Source organism: Elephantulus edwardii, unplaced genomic scaffold (assembly GCF_000299155.1).
Source record: "Elephantulus edwardii isolate Elephantulus edwardi_28Jun2011 unplaced genomic scaffold, EleEdw1.0 scaffold00135, whole genome shotgun sequence".
In the NCBI taxonomy this organism is placed as follows: Eukaryota; Metazoa; Chordata; class Mammalia; order Macroscelidea; family Macroscelididae; genus Elephantulus; species Elephantulus edwardii.
In genome coordinates, this window is record NW_006399885.1 from 2149705 (window position 1) to 2153997 (window position 4293).

The following is a 4293-nucleotide window of genomic DNA, read 5'->3' on the forward strand; positions in this document are numbered from 1 at the left end:
CTTCTTATACTGTTCAACATGAACAAAGGAGTTAATAACCCCATGGATTACTTTCTGGTTTGGGTCTTCACCACCACGATCATTTTTTTACTTCTCAGAGCAACATTAGGATAAGGATGGACTGAAGAGGTTCAACCATCAGTTTCCTCCACATATCCAATGCTAACTCTCCTATTTCCATAAGTGGTTCATTCATATCTACACCACCATAGCCATACTGAAGGTCAGCTTCTGTCAGCTTATTCTTTTTAATAAACTGAGTGTTGAGATACCTATATAAGCAATCCATATAGTCTGCACCCTTGCTATATTCTTCCCAATACCTATGATACATAACGAGTACTTGTTCTTCAGACTCCAGAACTCTCTTATGCAAAAGCCGTACGTGATTTTCCAAAAAAATTTTAGTTTCTGTATAAAGTCTTTCTCCAAGGGGTTCAGGGTAAGCCACACACAAAGCATAGATATCTGAAAAGCGATCATTCCATGTGGCTTTTTCAACGTATTCCAACATGACAACAGCTTTGATTGTCGTTAAAAGTTTGTTCCATGTTTCGTCAAAATCTACTACTCTTGGTTTCAAGGACATTGTGCAAGCTTAGTGTTGAAATCTTCTGCAGATGCAGGACGAGGGGGGAAGGGAGAAGGGGAAGGGGGAGAGGCCGAGGGCGTGAAGGACGAAGCCCCAGTCGAAGGCGTGGGCAGCGGCGGTGGCGGCTGTCAGCTCGTGTTTCCCCTGCTCACAGCGCTGCCATTACTGTGCGGCTGAGGCCGCCTCCCCGGCAGGCTATTATTTTTTATTTTTAATGTGACATTCTTGATCTTCTCCTCAATTGCTTACCTGACCTCTGAAAGCTGGACAATGATTAAGGATGAAAAAAGACAAACTGATGCCTTTGAACTGTAGTGCTGGAGATTACTGAGCATACCATGGACTGTCAAGAGAACAAACAGGTCTGTCCTAGAAGAAAAACCATAGTTCTTCTTGAAGGCAATGATAGTGAAACTCTTTTTTCCATACTTGGGCACATGGTCAGGAGGGACCAGTCCATGGGGAAGGACATCATGCTTGGAAGGGTAGAAAGTCAGTGTAAGATAAGAAGACCCTAGATGAGATGGATTGACACAGTGCCTATGGCAATGGGTCCAGTGTGCTGGAGATGGTGAGGTTGATTCAGGATAGGTCTGAGTTCAGAGCCATTATTCAAAGGGTCGTTATGTGCCACAGTCACCTCACTGGCACATAAAAACAAAAGCAACAAGAAGCAGTAGCTTTGCCCCCTACAATACGTTGTTTGATTTCCTGACTGATGATTCTAAGGGTGCTAAGTGTGGATCCAAGTAAAATGAAGTCCATGACACCACCAATCATCTGTTTATTGGGATGCTGTTTACTGGTCCAGTTCTGAGGACTGTTTTATGTTGAGGTGAAATCCACAATGAAGGATGCAATCTTTGATGATCATCATTAAGTGTATCAAGTTTTCACTTCCAGCAAGTAACGTTACATCCAATTGTGATGCCACATTCTTCAAATAATCCAGCTTCTCAGGAGTATATGCACAGCATACAGACATAATAAGAGCAATGAAAAGATATAATCCTGGCACACACCTTTCCTAATTGTAAACTTGGTAGTGCCCTTTGTTCACTTTGGACGACTGCCTCTTGGTATACACACATACTCCAGATGAGCACAATTTTGAGTTCTGGCATTCCCATTGTTATCTATACTTTGTTATGATTCACACAAATGCCTTTGCATAGTCAATAGAACACAGACAAACATCTTTTTGGTATTTATGACCTCAGCCAAGATCCAGCTGACATCAACAAGGATGTTTCTTGTTCCACTTCCTCTTCTGAATGCAGCCTGAATTAATTAGTGGCAGCTGTGTGTCAATGTACAGCTCCAATTATTTCTGAATTATCTTCTGACTTTATCTGCATGGAGTGTTAATGATATCTATAATGTCCACATTTTTTTGCAACATTCTTTATTGATAGAGACATAAATATGCACCTCTCCCAAACAGCTGCTCAAGTAGCTTTCTTCTAAGTTTCCTGGTACAGATGAGAGAGTGCTCCTATGTGGCATCTGTCTGCTGAAACACCTCAGCAGACATTCTGTCAAATTCTGGAAACTTGTTTCCCCCCAATATCTTCAGTTCAGTTTTTACTACTTTCAATAACTTGAGGTCACTGAAACACTGACTGAAGAAAACAATGTAGAAGTCAGCTTCCTTAAAGACACTGCCTTGGAAAATTTCTGGGGGAGAAACTTTATGAGTTGAAACCGACTCACTGCTGACCTTCCTCCATTGATGCTGTAAATGGCATGAGAGGAGACTGTCCATCTTTCCTCTGAGGAGGTGCTGGGGGACCTGAACTGCCAAAGAGGTGTGGTCTCTGGGCACGTCCCTAGGGACCAGGTCACCAGAACGCACCTAACTCAGAGGGCATTTAACAGAAATAAGTGGTTCTTTGGAAGGCTAAATTATCCCCGCACAAAAGATACGCCCAGGGGCCTGGTTCCTTCACCCTTTCTTATGAGAGGCCTCATGTAGATGGCTATTTTCCGCTTCCAGCTCTGGCTTTATAAAAGAGGAAGAATTCCTTTTCATGCCTTTTGCAATACAGCTCTTTAAGAAACTTCTTGCCTCATGGATGGAACAAAGAGACCTGGGGGCTGAGGAGAGGTTTCAAACTTCACTGGTTTCCTGCTGCTGTTGAAATATTCTACACTGGGGTTTTCTCTCAAGAGATGACTAATCATTACTTAGCACATTTTTGCTTTTTGTTCTTTAACTTTTTCCCCCCTCAATAAATTTTTGCGTTTCCTCAACAATTTTCAACTGATTTAGCCAAAGGGAATCCTGGAAAAGGTGAGATTAATCTGTGCACTGTGCACTGCCCGATAAGTAAAGTGCTATCATGAAGCAATAGAATTAAACATCCCAGTGCATGAGGGGTGGGGACGTGGACACAAAGATCCACCCGCAGACCTGGATGGACTGGTGGATGGAGGTACAGCTGAGCCTGCCTCTTTCTCTCTCTCCTCTCTCCCTGCCCCCCCCCCCCGTGTGTGTTTTGTAGGATGTCCCTCCCCAAGCCTCGGCTCACCATGAGGTCAGCCGAGGCCTCTGCTGTCCTGACTTCTTGTGCCCTGACTAAGTTCCCTTCTCAATAAACCTCCTGCTGTAAACCTCGGTTTCAGTTTCCCTGGAAATCCAGACCATGAGTCGAATCCACTGGTGCTTCTGCAAAGACCCCACCAGACCCAGTGAGGAAACAGCCACATCACAGTACTTGCTACCTGGTTCCCAGAATGGCTGGAGTCACACCTTGGACTCTGCTCCAGGCCGCTGCTCCTCATTTGCTCTGCTCTGTGGTCAAGGCGGGGAAAGCTGGCCAGGATGTACATTCTTTGCCTGCCTTCAGCTCTCCTCTGACGCAGGCACTCAACAGGCTGCACTTATTTCATTACTCATGGGTCCTACTTGGGGAATCGCCACAGCAAACTTGAATGTGCTCCTAAAACTTCTGACTCACAATCTTAGGAAGGCAGCAGATATGGGTTCACATTTTCTTTATAGAAAAACTATTTTGCTAGCATCCACACATTACTGAAAGCAATTTCTGTTCAATGAAAAAATCATGATGTATGAAGAAAGGAATTTCCTAGGGCAATCTCACCCCTCCCTCTTCCCAGTAAGGAAGCATTTTCCAAGTGTGAGCAAATCTATATCCCAATATTTTAACACTTCAACTGTGTGATATGGTTGAAAACGAACAATGCTGAACATTTTGTTCTTGGTCTATGTCTTTCTCACATGCACCGTCACTATTCATTTAAGTTCAGAGTGGAAGTGGAAGATGTCTCTGAGAAGTCTCCAGAGGTTGATAAGGTAGAATTTAGAGAATTTATTGACAGTAGAAATAGACTACAACGGAGATCTGTCAGTCTTCAAAGTGTAAGCAATGAGTCTGAGGAAGGGAGCGTCAAGAGCAAGATTAGCAAGTTATATATTTTAGTTGATTCTTCATTAGGTAGAGAGATGGGAAGCAGGGCATTCCAAAATGGAGATTTAGGCATCACTGTCTACAAATAGCACAGGTAGTCTAATCAGACTAATTACATACTTAATTGCAAAAGTGAACTGTTAGAGCAAAAAACTATATACAATAGTTAGAAGATGCTTATGATATATATTTTCCAAAACAGGTTGCAAAAGCAAACTTGCTTAAGGCAACTCATTTACTAGAAACAAAAGGTTACAGTGTTCACAGGCA

The 4293-nt window shown here is 43.0% G+C and overlaps 1 protein-coding gene and 1 pseudogene across 1 annotated transcript in view; both read right to left on the bottom strand.

Annotated features, from left to right (window-relative positions):
• Nucleotides 1-607, bottom strand: part of LOC102876238 — a 2192-nt pseudogene extending 1585 nt beyond the window's left edge.
• LATS2 (large tumor suppressor kinase 2) overlaps nucleotides 1-4293 on the bottom strand; it is a 62942-nt gene that overhangs the window by 17335 nt on the left and 41314 nt on the right. The window lies entirely within an intron of this gene.